Genomic DNA, 9,889 nt, shown 5'->3' on the forward strand with positions numbered 1-9,889 from the left:
ATTAATAGACATTGACTGCAAGCATGAGTAGGATATAATCCACCATGAACATAAATATCGTGGAGGTTATGTTGATTTTGTTTCAACTACATGCGTGAACATGTGCCAAGTCAAGCCACTTGAATCATTCAAAGGAGGATACCATCCTATCATACCACATCACAACCATTTTAATAGCATGTTGGCACGCAAGGTAAACCATTATAAACTCCTAGATAATTAAGCATGACATAAGCAACCATAATCTCTAATTGTCATTGCAAACATGTTTATTCATAATAGGCTGAATCAGGAATGATGAACTAATCATATTTACAAAAACAAGATAGGTCAAGTTCATACCAGCTTCTCTCATCTCAATCAGTCCATCATATATCGTCATTATTGCCTTTCACTTGCACGACCGAACGGTGTGGATAATAATAATAGTGCATGTGCATTGGACTAAGCTGGAATCTGCAAGCATTCAATTCAAGAGAGAAGACAAGGTAATATGGGATCTTGATTAAATAAACAATAATGCATATGAGAGCCAATCAACATTTTCATCATGGTCTTCTCCTCTCGACCCCCAAAGAAAAGAAAAGAAATAAAACTATTTACACAGGAAAGCTCCCAACAAGCAAAATAAGAACGAGAAATCTTTTTGAGTTTTCTTTTAATTACCACTACTACAGGCATGGAAAGTAAACTAGCTAAAAGCTATAACTAATTTTTTTGGTTTTTCTTAAGGTTATTCAAACACACGAGAATAAAGCAAGAAAAATAAATAAACTAGCATGGATAGTACAATGAAAAAGTATGAGCACCGACAACTAGAATGAGTGTGTTAACATAAATGTAACATCGGTGAGAAATACCTACTCCCCCAAGCTTAGGCTTTTGGACTAAGTTGGTCTATGCCCATGAATTAGACCTACTCTCTTCGGTGTACTGAGGAGTGTCATCCGAGTGCCACTGGCTGGCGATCTCCTCTGGATCCCACTGATCAAAGGACTGTCGATAAGTGTCAAGTGGTGGTTCCGACTCAGGATCTAGAGCTGGTGTCTGGCTCCGGTATGCGTGAACGGCCTCCGGCAAGATGAGGTACGTGCCTGAAGATAAGTCAAACAAAGAGGGTGCAAGCAAGATAATAGTCTCACTGTGAGTTTTATTAAATCTCAAACCATACTTAAGCATCATCTCATTATTTTTAACAATACATTCATGTGCTACCATACTCTTATAATCTAGAAAATTAGGGGGCAACAACTTTTCCTCTTTATCATAATGCCTAATAGGCATCCTAATGTGTTTAGCAAGGCGTGAAGCAAAGATGCCTCCAAAGATGGGGCCCTTTGTACGATTCAGACTTAATCATTCAGCCATAAGAGCGCCTAAACTAACAGTGTTATCATGAAATAAAGCATGGCACAAAATAACTATATCAGGGGCACTAAGGATTCCACAGTTCCCTCAACCAATTAAGCATCTAATAGCAAATATTGCAAAGTAACATAGAACAGGAAAGTGTATGCTAGAGATTTTTGCATCGAAAACCTTGCTCGCTTCCCCTATAGCAACCATATCAATAAATCCATCCACATCACTACGATGTGGTTCCTCTATGTTTCCTTCGAAGGGTATCTTGCAAACTGCACAAAAATCACATAGTGACATCTCCTTAACCTCATCATATAAATGAAACTCCACTGAAGGTGGTGATTTCTTAGCATGAAAGTAAATTTTTTGCACGAAAGTATTAGTGAGTAAGAGATACTGATCGAGCTGGTCGTGGAGGAAGTCGGTGGGGCCTCCATTCTCAGCCAAACGATAAAAATCATCATGAATCCCGACTGCTCTCAAGAACTCATTACAAGGCCATTCACACGGCCGAACCTCTGCTATGCGAGGGAGATAAAATTTGGGCTTTCTGTTCTCTTCACTCTGCTTATCCTTTGAGCTTCGGCTCGAAGAGCCCCTCAAAAATCTCTTCATCATTTTCTGAAAATTTCTGAAATTTTTAGTAACTGAAAATAAAAGTGAACCAAACTCAACAAGCTTGATAGCAACTACTCCCACAAGTGCTTAGAGACTATATCATGCATTAGAACTACTTGGGACCAAATAAATTTGACATGCAAGCTCAAGAACAGGGTCACCTTGGTAGTAAAAATTTGCAATGAATAGAGCACTAGAACAAAAACTAGTTGGACCATCGGAGGAGTCACATACCAAATAACAATCCCCCAAAGCAGTTTTGTGAGTGGAGCTTTGAGCATGGAGATTGAAAATGGCAGCAAGATGAGCTAGAACTCGTGCTTCAGCTGGTTGGTGATTTTTTTGGAGGAAGAAGAAGATTGTGGGTGCAGGAATAAGTGGAGGGGGGCCACCAGGGGCCCACGAGGCAGGGGGCGCATCCTAGAGGGTGGGCGTGCCCTGGACCCTCGTGGCCAGGTTCTGGCTCCCCCAGATGTGTTCTCAGTGCCAAAAATTCTCAAAAATTCTAGAAAAAATCATATTTCATTTTCAGGGCATTTGGATTACTTTTATTTTCGGGGTATTTTTTATTGCATGGATAAATCAGAAAACAGACAAAAAAAATACTATTTTTGCTTTATTTATTCTAAATAACAGAAAATAAAAAGAGGGTACAGAAGGTTGTGCTTTCTAACTTCATCCATCTCATGCTCATCAAAAGGAATCCACTAACAAGGTTGATCAAGTCTTGTTAACAAACTCATTCCGAATTGCATGAAACCAGAGAAATTTCGAATAACACTAGGTTACCTCAATGGGGATATGTACATCCCCAATTATAAGAATATCATATTTCTTCTTGACAGTAGGAAGAGGAAATTCAAAACCTCCAATAATAATCGATGAAAATTTTCCAATAGAATTGATACTGTGAACTTGAGGTTGTTTCCTCGGAAAATGTACCGTATGCTCATTACCGTTAACATGAAAAGTGACATTGCCTTTGTTGCAATCAATAACAGCCCCTGCAATATTCAAAAAGGGTCTACCAAGGATAATCGACATACTATCGTCCTCGGGAATATCAAGAATAACAAAGTCCGCTAAGATAGTAACGTTTGCAACCTCAACAGGAACATCCTCACAAATACCGATAGGTATAGCAGTTGATTTATCGGCCATTTGCAAAGATATTTTAGTAGGTGTCAACTTATTCAATTCAAATCTATGATATAAAGAGAGAGGCATAACACTAACACTGGCCCCAAGATCACATAAAGCAGTTTTAACATAGTTTCTTTTAATGGAGCATGGTATAGTGGGTACTCCTGGATCTCCAAGTTTCTTAGGTATTCCACCCTTAAAAGTATAATTAGCAAGCATGGTGGAAATTTCAGCTTCCGGTATCTTTCTTTTATTTTTAATAATATCTTTCATGTATTTAGCATAAGGATTCACTTTAAGTTTATCAGTCAAATGCATTCGCAAAAAGATAGGTCTAATCATTTCAGCAAAGCGCTCAAAATCCTCATCATCCTTTTTCTTGGATGGCTTAGGAGGGAAAGGCATGGGGTTTCTCAACCCATGGTTCTCTTTCTTTACCGTGCTTCCTAGCAGCAAAGTCTCTCTTATCATAACGTTGATTCTTTTATTGTGGGTTATCAAGATCAACAACAGGTTCAATCTCTAGATCATTATTATTGCTAGGTTGAGCATCAACATGAATGTCATCATTAACATTATAACTAGGTTCATGTTCATCACCAGATTGTGTTTCAGCATCAGAAATAGAAATGTCATTGGGATTCTCAGGTGTGTCTACAACAGGTTCACTAGAAGCATGCAAAGTCCTATCATTTTTCTTCTTCTTTGGTGCATCAACATTATATCTCTGAGAATGTTGCTCAATTCTCTTAGGATGGCCCTCAGGATACAAAGGTTCCTGAGTCATTTTACCACCTCTAGTCATAACTCTAACAGCATTATCGTTTTTCTTATCATTTAATTCATTTTGCAAATCATTTTGAGCTTTAAGCACTTGTTCTACTTGAGTGGTAACCATGGAAGCATGTTTACTAATAAGTTTAAGTTCACCTTTAACTCTAGACATATAATCACTCAAGTGTCCAATCATATAAGCATTACTTTTCAATTGTCTACCAACATAAGCATAAGTTTTCTTGTTTAGCCATAAAGTCATCAAACTCACCCAAGCATTGGCTAGCAAACTTAGTAGACGGGATTTCAACTTTATCGTATCTATAGAGAGAATTTATCTTTACTACCTGTGTCGGGTTATCAAGACCATGTATTTGTTCAATAGGTGGTATATTAAAGCCATGCATTTCTTCAACAGGAGGTAAATTCTTAACATCTTCAGCTTTAATACCTTTTTATTTCATAGATTTCTTTGCCTCTTGCATATTTTCAGGACTGAGAAATAGAACACCTCTTTTCTTCGGAGTTGGCTTAGGAGTTGGTTCAGGAAGTGTCCAATTGTTTTCATTAGTCAACATATTATTCAATAACAATTCAGCTTGATCAATAGTTCTTTCCCTAAAAACACAACCAGCACAACTATCCAGATGGTCTCTGGAAGCATCGGTTAGTCCATTATAAAAGATATCAAGTATTTCATTTTTCTTGAGAGGATGATCAGGCAAAGCATTAAGTAATTGGAGAAGCCTCCCCCAAGCTTGTGGGAGACTCTCTTCTTTAATTTGCACAAAATTATATATTTCCCTTAAAGCATCTTGTTTCTTATGAGCGGGGAAATATCTAGTAGAGAAGTAATAAATCATATCCTGGGGACTACGCACACAACCAGGATCAAGAGAATTAAACCATGTTTTAGCATCACCCTTTAGTGAGAACGGAAATAATTTAAGTATATAGTAGTAACGAGTTTTCTCATCATTAGTGAACATGGTGTCTATATCATTCAATTTAGTAAGATGTGCAACAACTGTTTCAAATTCATAGCCATAAAAAGGATCAGATTCAACCAAAGCAATTATCTCAGGATCGACAGAGAAATCATAATCCTTATCAGTAACATAGATAGGTGAAGTAGCAAAAGCAGGGTCATATTTCATTCTAGCATTCAGAGACTTTTCTTTCAGCTTAGCTAGTAACTTCTTAAGATCAGATCTATCATTGCAAGCAAGAAAATCTCTAGCAGTTTCTTCATCCATAACATAACCCTCAGGCACAACAGGCAATTCATATCTAGGGGGAGAATCTTCATCATCACTTTCATCAATATTATCAGTTTCAATAATTTCATTCTCTCTAGCCCTAGCAAGTTGTTTCATCAAGAAATTCACCTAATGGCACAATACTATCAAGCATAGAAGTAGTTTCATCATAAGTATCATGCATAGCAGAAGAGGCATCATCAATAACATGCGACATAACAGAATTAATAGTAGAAGCAGGTTTAGGTGTCGCAAGTTTACTCAAAACAGAAGGAGAATCAAGTGCAGAGCTAGATGACAGTTCCTTACCTCCCCTCGTAGTTGAGGGAAATCTTAGTTCTTTCGTCTTTCAAATTCCTCATAGTGATCAGCAGATATAAATCCCAAGTGACTCAAAGAATAGAGCTATGCTCCCCGGCAGCGGCACCAAAAAATAGTCTTGATAACCCACAAGTATGGGGGATCGCAACAGTTTTCGAGGGTAGAGTATTCAACCCAAATTTATTGATTCGACACAAGGGGAGCCAAAGAATATTCTCAAGTATTAGCAGTTGAGTTGTCAATTCAACCACACCTGGATAATTTAATATCTGCAACAAATTATTTAGTAGCAAAGTAGTATGGAAGTAACGGTAACAGAGGCAAAAGTAACAGTAGCAGTTTTGTAGTAATAGTAACACTGGCAACGGTAAAGTAACTAAGCAAAGATCAATATGTGAAAAGCTCATATGCATTGGATCAGTGATGGATAATTATGTCAGATGCGATTCCTCATGCAATAGTTATAACATAGGGTGACACAGAACTAGCTCCAGTTCATCAATGTAATGTAGGCATGTATTCCAAATATAGTCATATGTGCTTATGGAAAAGAACTTGCATGACATCTTTTGTCCTACCCTCCCGTGGAAGCGGGGTCCTATTGGAAACTAAGGGATATTAAGGCCTCCTTTTAATAGAGTACTGGACCAAAGTATTAACACTTAGTGAATACATGAACTCCTCAAACTATGGTCATCACCGAGAGTGGTCCCGATAGTTGTCACTTCGGGTTATCGGATCATAACACATAATAGGTGACTATAGACTTGCAAGATAGGATCAAGAACTCACATATATTCATGAAAACATAATAGGTTCAGATCTGAAATCATGGCACTCGGGCCCTAGTGACAAGCATTAAGCATAGCAAAGTCATAGCAACATCAATCTCAGAACATAGTGGATACTAGGGATCAAACCCTAACAAAACTAACTTAATTACATGGTAAATCTCATCCAACCCATCACCGTCTAGCAAGCCTACGATGGAATTACTCACGCACGGCGGTGAGCATCATGAAATTGGTGATGGAGGATGGTTGATGATGACGATAGCGACGGATTCCCCTCTCCGGAGCCCCAAACAGACTCCAGATCACCCCTCCTGAGAGAGTTTAGGGCTTGGCGGCGGCTCCGTTTTGTAAAACGCGATGAATCCTTCTCTCTGATTTTTTCTCCCCGAACATGAATATATGGAGTTGGAGTTGAGGTCGGTGGAGCACCAGGGGGCCACGAGGCAGGGGGCACGCCCAGGAGGGTAGGGCGCGCCCCCACCCTCATGGACAGGGTGTGGCCCCCCTGGTCTTGATTCTTTCGCCAGTATTTTTAATTAATTCCAAAAAGTTGCTAAGTGGATTTTCTGGTCATTTCGAGAACTTTTATTTCTGCACAAAAATAACACCATGGCAATTCTGCTGAAAACAGCGTCAGTCCGGGTTAGTTCCATTCAAATCATGCAAGTTGGAGTCCAAAACAAGGGAAAAGGTGTTATGAAAAGTAGATATGATGGAGACGTATCAACAGAGTTATGTCTGCAGATATGCTGACCGGCCGTCCCGAAGAGGAGATGTCCGGATCTTCGGGCGATTTGCTACAAGAGCTATCGCAAATGCACGAGAGAGCTCGGCAGGTGATACAAAATATTGCCAAGGCCTTATGGCCATCCGACTCCCCTCCAGGCGATACAAACTATTCAAGGGAGCTCGGCGGCGCTTCCGATTATGGAAGATATCGGCATGCCAGGAAGGTGCGCGAGAGGCCTAGGCCATGGTGAAAACGCGGTATACCAAGCTCGACCCGAATCACATGGCCCGGGTCGGACCTTTAGTGTCAGATGGAAAAGAAATTCCTGTTAGTTTTGTATATGACCAGGTACAAGTAGCCGCCAAGTATTCCCAACAGGATTGTAGGCTAGATAGCCTGTTGGATGGCATAGAGGAAGAAGTTTTTGAGTCCAAGTGACTATGTACTTTAATTGAAAATTTTGTCCCTAGCCGGATTATAAAACGATTGTCATGGCAGACCTTTTCCCTTCGACCTGTGGACCCAAAGGTGCGGAGTGTTTTTGAATACCCGCACGGTAAGATATACCGGGCTATGCGTGGAAAACAGGCGTAGGGGTCATCGTTGCTTGAACAGACAAGTATCCGGATAGCTATGTTATATTACATTTTTGATCGTAAGAAACATCTTCCAGAGAGAATAGTTCCATTAAGGGTTCCTTTCCCTGGGTCAGCATGCGTTAACGTGCATCTCCGAACTGTGTTTGAAAAAACCACAGTATACATAATATTTGGGGGTTCGTAATGTGACAAGTAAAAAACATCTTTAGTCCGCCGACCGAGTATTCCCTTAAGAACGCTAGTTTTCGGCTTCACCCAGTCTTAGGTACACATCCGGATGACCCGGCAGTAACAAGAACGCTAGTTTTCGGCTTCACCCAGTCTTAGGTACACATCTGGATGACCCGGTAGTAACAATCGCAGAGGTGCTCCCTTTATGCCCTAGCCGAACTAACGGGAACGTAGGGCATAAGCACAGGAGCCAGGCAACCCAGCTTGGCCAAAACTTAAGTCATATCGATGCATATAATGGCGAAGAAAAGGTACATACGCAGAAAAGACACCTATGTGGTGAGCTTGATGCTCGGAAAATAATAATAATAATAAGCTTCTATACAAGAAGCCCCAGGTATAATTGACGTACATATTTGAGAATTTATGCGTCGTATTTGAACGGCTTAGCCGCACGAGAGCTTTATGGCTTAAAAAAAGAAGGAAATGTGAAAAGAGAGGAAAATAAATAATGGAAACAAAAAGGGAAAAAGGGGATGAACAAAGAGTCCGGCGCTAGGCATAGAATCTTCAAAGTCTGGCCGCGTTCCATGGGTTCGGCTCTAGGCGATTGTCTGATGCATCACGCAGGTGGTACGCTCCTCCGGTGAGGACTTCGTCAATGATGAAGGGACCATCCCAATTGGGCTTGAGTTTGTCCTTTTTCTTCTCCGGCAAGCGTAGAACGAGTTCACCAACATTATAACTCTTGGCCCGTACTTCTCTGCTTTGATACCTACCGGCCTATTGTTGATAAAATGCGGAACATGATTTTGCGACGTCGCGCTCCTCTTCCAGGGCATCTAAGCTGTCCTGCCGATCAAGCTCGGCCTCTCTCTCTTCATACATGCGCACTCGATGTGAGTCATGAATAATGTCGTAGGGTAACACAACCTTTGCGCCGTACACCATGAAAAAAGGTGTATATCTGGTAGAACGATTGGGCGTGGTTAGCAGCCCCCAGAGTACGGAGTCGAGCTCCTCGACCCAGTGCTTGTCTGATTCTTTCAAAGACCGCACTAGTCTGGAGCTCATTTGACTTGCTCGTTTGTTTGTGGGTGATAGATGGAGGCATAATCGAGCTTAATGCCCAGATTAGCGCACCAGGTTTCTACCTCATCGACTGTGAAATTGGAGCCGTTTTCAGTGATGATGCTATGTGGAACACCATAACGGTGCACAACACCGGATATAAAGTCTATCACTAGTACGACTTCGACTGTTTTAACTGGTTTGGCTTCTATCCACTTAGTGAACTTAGCAACCATGACCAACAGATATTTTTCTTATGGCTTCCTCCTTTAAAGGGTCCGACCATATCAAGCCCCCAGACCGCAAACGGCCAAGTGATGGGGATTGTCTGTAGAGTGGTGGGTGGCTTATGGCTTTGGTTGGCGAAAAGCTGGCATCCGACGCAATGCTTGACAACGTCCTGTGCGTCTGCTCGGGCCGTTGGCCAATAGAAACCTATACGGAAGGCCTTGCTTACAAGGGCCCAAGCAGCAGCGTGGTGACCACCGAGACCGGCATGAATTTCAGCCAAGAGCTGCCGCCTTCCTTCCTCGGAGATACATCTTTGAAGTACTCTGGTAGCGCTTTTCTTGTAGAGTCTCCCTCGTGAACCTTGTACACTTTAGAGCGCCGCACAATGCAGGGCGCCTCATTCTGATCCTCAGGGAGTTCTCGCCTATTAAGGTAGGCCAAGAAGGGTTCGGTCCATGGGGCAATGACTGCCATGATGAGATGGGCCGACGATGTAATTTCGGTGGCTGAGCCACCGATGACGTTGGTGTGTTCGGAGTCTGGGATTGTAGTCGGATCCGGATTGGTGTTGCCATTCTCCCCATGAGTGACACCCCAAAATTTTAACCTTGTTTTGTTGATTAAAATTTTGCCAGGAAATCAAAACTCTTATTTTCTGGACTCACTTTTGATTTCTGAAACATTTCCTTTCTTATCATCATGGAGTTTTTACCTCAAGTGAAATACTTCTCAATTTTATTGGACTCTCTTACCCTCTCAAATAAAACTTTTCTTTTATCAGAGGGATTAATTATAAAATTATTTCCCTGATCTTTA

Source organism: Triticum aestivum, chromosome 6B (assembly GCF_018294505.1).
Source record: "Triticum aestivum cultivar Chinese Spring chromosome 6B, IWGSC CS RefSeq v2.1, whole genome shotgun sequence".
Taxonomy (NCBI): Eukaryota; Viridiplantae; Streptophyta; class Magnoliopsida; order Poales; family Poaceae; genus Triticum; species Triticum aestivum.